Raw genomic sequence first — 7132 nt, 5'->3', positions numbered from 1 at the left:
ATAGATATTCTCTTTTTATTTTTAAAACTTACATTTTGATTCGGTTTTTAATATTGTTAAGAGTATTTTGTTAAAAAAAATCCAAAATGCTCATTTTTTTATTTATAATTATGTTGGAAATCTTAAAATTATTATTTTGCCTTTACAATTTAATTAGATACTCTCTCTTCCAATTTAAAAAATTTTAAATGACTAGCTATGTCGATATTTAAATAAATAATTTAAAATTTTGTGTTAAAGTTAATAATTTTTTTAAAAAAACATAAATTATATTGGATAATTTATTATTTCAAATCTATTATTTTAACGAATTTATGCATTTAAATTTTAGAAGATGTTACTAAATAAACATGTCTATATAACTAAAAAAATTTAAAATATAAAAAAGTAAAAAATAGATGCATTAATTTTTTCAGTAATTTGAATAATTTTTAGACAACATTTATTGTTAAAGAAGAGATATTTTGGACAAACATATGAAACTTGATGGTCAATTAACTATTGGAGGATGAAAAAAAATTAAAAATAGAAAGAATGTTTATATTTTTTAACTATTAATAAAAAAGAGGTCTCTGTAATTAATATAAGGTAGAAGGAAAGTTGCAGTATTTTACTCAAAAAAAATGTTCGCACTTCTTTTTCTTTCCTTTCTTATCCTCTTCTTCCTTTTTTATTTTCAGACAGGGAAATTTTCTTTTTCACTGTGAAAAAACTACTTCTCTACTTCTCTTCATTATACATGAGGCCTTTGAACTTTCAAACAAATGGGCCTCAGGCCCAAAATCATACCAGTCACGTGGACTCTCGTCAAGAAAGTGTTTCCATTCTACGCAATTTGTAGCTCAAATTAACCCGGCCCATCTGGTCCTGCATTGGCTGAGGTCTGAGGTAGTCATCTTATTAATGACATCTATTTATCATTAATTACTAATTTTGATAATCTTGAATTAAATATCTTAGCCGAATTGTGGGAGGCGGCCACCCTATCCATGACATGTTCTCATAGTCCTTGCTCTCGAGGTTTCATAATTGTAAGAGGTAGGTTGAAACCGCACGATGCACGGTTACTTTAACCATAAGTGTTTTTTTCAATTTAAAAATTGTTATTTTTTGTTGATTAAAATTTCAAGCAATGATTTTTTTTTTTCATTGTTACCCACTTATGTTTTTACCATTTGTAGAATTTAAGTTTACAATTTCACAGCTACCTTTGTTTGTGATTGACAATAGTTGATCATGAATGCTCAGTTAGAGAGCATATCAAATAGATGTTATAAAAATAAATTACTGCGTTGGCTCAAGTGAAAATAAAAATAATATTATTTAAATTAATTAAAAGAAGTGCCTGAAATTTTAAAAAAATGTTCATAATGTATTTGTCTTATTACTTATATAAATAATATTACATCATTTATTTGATTTTTTTAAAAATATTGTTTTTATCTGACTAGACCTGTAGAGATAAAAGATCACGCAATCGGGCGACACACGTTTGAAGCTATGTCCTCCGGATATAAGTAAACAACAAACCACCTCTTCTTTTACTTTTAACCCACTCTCGGCACTTGACAGTGGGCCTGTCTTAGATGAATTCTCTCTTTTGGAACACTGCCTGGCCTAGTACGTGAATAAAAACACAGGTTGGATTTTATTGCGATTTCGGAAACAGAAGCTAGTGACAGGAAATAAGAGTTTTATGAATATCAATATTGAGCTTAAAAACGCTTATGATCAACTAACATGAGATTTTGTCTTGAATTGTTTGAGGGAGTGGGAGTTGTCTTGTGATATGATTGAGATCATTTAGCATTGTTTGATATTTGCTCGAATGCAGGTTCTTTGGGAAGAAAGCAGAACGGAGAGTTCTCGCCATCACGAGCTCAGGCAAGGTGATCTTATACCCCCCTTCTTTTTTACTATTGAAAAACTTGTTCATTTAATGCAGAGATCAATAAGGACAGTTGAAAACCCATCAATTTAAACAAAGATGGACTTATTTTTTCACATCTATTTTTTGCCGTTGATTAAATTCTCTTGTCAGAAGCAGCTGTCGATTAAGTTGAGGTTATTGAGGACTATTTAGAGAACTTCGCATAGTTTCAGGATAGAAGATTAGTTAGTCTAAAACTCTCGTGTCTTTTTCTCGTCAAATGCTAACCAAAACAGATTAATTTAGGCTTTTCTTGCACGTCAAATCTTGAGAAGTATCTTGGGATTCCAATGCATGGTGGTAGAGTTAATAAGGATACATATGGCTATGTGGTGGATGAGGTTGGAAGGCTAATAATATTTCTCTCCCAGGCAGAAACACTCTTGCTTCTTATGTTCTGCCGGAAATTCCGATGTATCCAATGCAGACAGCATTACTTCCCACCTCCACCTATGAGGAATTGGAGAAAAGGTCACGGGGATTTTTGTGGCGCTCTACAGATTAGAGAAAAAGGATCCATGCAGTGGCTTGGGAGAAAATTTGCCAAAGCAAAAGGCGAGGATCTTCAGCGCCGATTGACGGCACTTCTTTGTTGGATCTTGTGAACCCTCCTTGGTGGTTTTCTTGTTGCTTCGTTTTTAATTTTGTTTTTTATTTTCTGTTTGTCTTGCTTTGTTTCTTCCCTTTGTATAAAAAAATAAATAAATAAATCAGGGTCGCTGTAAAGTAACCATCCTCATTTTCAATTAAGTCTAATGGACTTTTAGTTTATTATAATTTTGTTGAGGAAAAAATTCACAAATAAATCCAAGATTCATTATATCTCATAAAAGTTAATTTTGATAAAAATTTATTTTCACTCTCGCGAAAATTATTCTTGTTACTGAACGTAGGAGGATAAATCTTGTGCCTCGTACTGGGGGTTAAAAGGAGATAAGACTGACAGCGACATCTTACGTGGCTACACTAGAACACTCTAGAATTAACGTCGCTGTCACTAATATCTTCTTCTTCTTCTTCTTTTTTGGGCCAGCGATATCTCCTCGACTTATCTCCTGGGCCCGCTTTCGTGCTCCTCACTGTTGTGAGCACCGAGTGCTCGTCAGATTTGCACCTTCCATTTTCTCGTAGGACGACTCTCACAGTTTATTTTAAATTACTTTTTAGATATTTTAAAGAATATATTTATTTAAATAAAAATTTATAAAAATTAAAAAAAATAATATTAAATCTAAAAAGTCTTCCATGCTCATCAACTTGACTGAATTGTTTAGATTTCATTTTTTAATTTTATATTTATAAAAATAAAAACTTATAAAAAATATTAAAACATAATAAATTTATTTACTACCAACCTAATTAGTACAGATTTAATTTGAATGGTCTAATAAGATGTATATTGAATAGTGTAGATATAATCTGTACGGTCCTATTTAACATTAAAAAAATTAATTTTATAAATTGACAATGCAAATGTGCTTAGATCAATCCAGATTTAATGTTAATTTTTAAAAAAAAATTAAAAATTTTATTTTGATAGATACAGTTATTAAGCCACCTGAAAAATAATTTAGAATGAACCAAAGAAAATGGAAGATCCAAATCTGATCACGGCGATAATCACCCGAATATGGACCCCTTATCTCATTTTCATAGAACCAGAATTTCCGTGAAAATAAAATTGACATGTGGTATGATGTGAAATGGCGTGCTCTGCGGTTCATTATCTTCGCCCCTTTCTCTATCAAGCGCATGCTCGGATAAATGGGAATAACAAATGTCATCCAATTCTTATTTGATTTAAGAAATTTTGGCAATAGCTTTTGCATCCAAAAGCTCGATAGACAAAAAGTTAGATGAATTAAGTTACGGCATTAACATTAGGCTCTGCGTCATTTATTTTCTTCTTTTTTCATAGATTTCTTTTTTCTTTTTTTATTTGCCAGTTACTATTTTGCCATTCACTTCATTTTTTTTGCCCTTTGTTCCTTGCTCCTTATAATATGTAATTGTCTTTATTATCTGCTCTTATCTAAAAAAATTATTAAACATATTTAATTATATAAATTATCTATAATATATAAATATTTTATCTTTTTTAATAATTATAAATGATGGTTTTCAATATATTTTTATTTTTTAATTTATTTAATGTTTTTATATTTTACAAATAATACTTAATTAATTTAGGAAAGACAAGGAAAGAGGCGAGGCGAGGAGTGGAGTGAAGAGGAGGGGCAGGGCAACAACAACAAACGATGATGAAAAAAGAAGGAGAGGATTAATTATAATATTATATTACTTTTTTTATTTAAAAATATAAAATATTTTTAATTAAATCTCACTCCTTAATAAAATAGTTACTTACTTTTCAATTAACCATATCTTTTTATATTTATTCCTATTAAATACCCTATAATAAATATAAAATTATTATTAATAGGGGGTACTTTAAAAAAAAGACAACAATTACACCTCGAAAGATTAAAAATATTTTATATTTTTAATATCTAATTTTTCAAAAAATACTTTATATTTTTAAACAGAGAAAGTATAATTTATTGATATTGTAATGCATACTACAATTTTTCTAAATATGAATGTTCTAAATTACAACATTAAAACATAATTATAATAATATGTGAGAATATAGATTAAAATTAGAATTTAATTTATAATTTATTAATTTATTTCACATTTTTAATCAGAAAAATATATACAACAAAATTCATGTATATTTTTGTTATTACATATTTCAATTGGCTTTTGAATAAATTCATTCAAACAAATTTCAGTTGATGCAACTGGCTTCTAAAAGAAAGTATTCAAATATATATCACATTATATTTATTAATTTTTCTTTTAATCTCAATTTGATAACCTCAATTGAATCTTAACTTTAATTGTAAATTTTTTAATCCAAATGTATATTAAGTGTTTAATTATTTACCGCCAATTCTTCTAGCTTTCGGTAAAAAAAGTTCTGCTAGCTTCACCGAATATCAAGTAAAATTTCCTAGAAAAGCAATATTTATAATTTACAAATTTTACATAATACGGTTCATTTTCATATTTTATAAATGCATCGTGAATTAGTTTCAAGTAAATTTGTCTGTCAACCTGAGAAAATGCCCAGTTGTTACAAACACCGCTATATATGTGCATGGGATGCAACAATAATAATTACTTTCTCAATTCTAATTATAGGATAAAATTTTAAAGCATTATTTCATTTTAAATGCAACGAAGTACGCTAGTCAATTATTCTTTTCTAATATTTCCTCTGTTCCAAATTTTAATATGACCGTGAAGGAATTTTGTTGTCCCATAATATAAGATAATTTTAAAAAATAAGATTTTATTAATGACACTTTTAAATATTACACTTCAAGTGAAAAAAAATTAAAATTATATTGTAACATAATGAATGAGTGTGTGTGGGCATCTTTTGAAAGTTTAAAATTTTTTTTAAAAAGATAAATTTATAAAGTGTCATTATTATATTTTATTGGTGTGCATAATTTTATCTCAATTTATCTTTTAATTTGGGATAAATAGAGTAGTATTCTATTTTAATTACACTAGGTTGTTGATAATTTCTTTATTCCTATGCATGTATTATTCTGCAAGAATGATATGGGGCATTTGTAAGGTCAGGAGGGATTTGAGATTATCAGGTTTGAGACGAAGGTGCTTGAAACTTCAAGTCTGGACCACATTTGAGAGCTTCATTTCCAGGTGTGAAATTGGTGATGCTATGGTTGTCGACAGTACCCTCCAGAGTTTGTGAGAACATTGCCCTCTCCGTAGGCTCAATAAGTCATTGGGACTGAGTTAGATTTTATCCAACTAGAGTTGGCCGAAGAAGGGGCTGACAACATGGGACTTGGCATTTCTGACAGTGCCATAAATGTGACAAAATATGGCAACTTAAGAGAATGTGGCGAAATTGAAGAGTTGAAGCTTGAGAGAGCTAGACAACACAATCTCAGTAGAGAAAAGGGGACAGAAAACCTATGTGAGCAGCAACAAAAGGTAAGAATGAGTGCCATATAAATGTATAAATGGGTTCCATCACCTAAAAAGATAATTGAAATTTTCTTGTACTTAACGTCGAAGGTCAACTATTACAAATTTAAGAGTCAAGAAAATAAATTGCACATTTTACAAGTTTAGAATTTACAATATTATTTAACCTATAATTTACAAAGTATATTGCCCTTTATCCTAAATTAAAATCATTTAAAGTGGTGTAGGTGATGAATAACACACAAGATTAGATAAATTTGACATGACATGCTTTTATTTGATAGTATATAAATTAAATGATACATTGTGTTCTTAAAAGCATTTTTCTTATTGTATTAGTTATGTGAATGAAGTGAAAGCTTAGGCAATTATTCCCATAATATATAAAGATATAAATGATTTTCACCTGCTTGAATAAATGGCCATGTGCTCAATTATTTCTAAACGTAGAAAATAATATCGATCCCTTCTTCATATACCCCCCATTTAAAAATATAAGATATTTTTTTAGGAGTTAGATGTTAAAAAATGTAAGACATTTTTAATCTTTTGAAGTGTAATCATTGTTTTTTTTAAGTGTCTCTCTTGATAATAATTTTATATTTATTGCAGGGTATTTAATAGGGCTAAATATGAAAAGACAGGATTAGTTAAAAAATAAGTAACTGCTTTATTGAAGGGTGAGGTTCGATTTAAAATATCTTATATTTTTAAACGAATGGAATATATATATAGCTATTTGATTATGCATGATTTGAGTGTTGTCAAAGTCCATCAAGAATAATTGTTTTTAAAATATTTTTTACATTCACACAAATTTAAAATTAATATATGTGTTCTGTAACATCCTGATTTTTTATATAATAAAGAAATTATGGAATTTAGGTTTTGAGAAAAAAATAATAATAATAAGAATTTATATTATTTGAGGTTATTTAGAAATAATATTATGGTTAGGTATTTAATTATAAATTTAAAAATTTAAATTTAAAACCACATAAGCAATATTTAGTTAAGATATAATACATAAATAATTTTTTTATGTGTGTGTTTAAAAAAAAAAGAGAAGGTAGAAGGAACAAAAAAAGAGGGTGGAAGGTTGTTGTTTCTAAGTCCCATATTGGTTAGATGAGGAAAGAGAAGAGGTGCCTTCATGTATAAAAAGGAGGGGGT

Source organism: Prosopis cineraria, unplaced genomic scaffold, assembly GCF_029017545.1.
Source record: "Prosopis cineraria cultivar Desert tree isolate PC_DT_omini unplaced genomic scaffold, ASM2901754v1 PC1214, whole genome shotgun sequence".
In the NCBI taxonomy this organism is placed as follows: domain Eukaryota; kingdom Viridiplantae; phylum Streptophyta; class Magnoliopsida; order Fabales; family Fabaceae; genus Prosopis; species Prosopis cineraria.
This window is presented reverse-complemented; position numbering follows the sequence as displayed.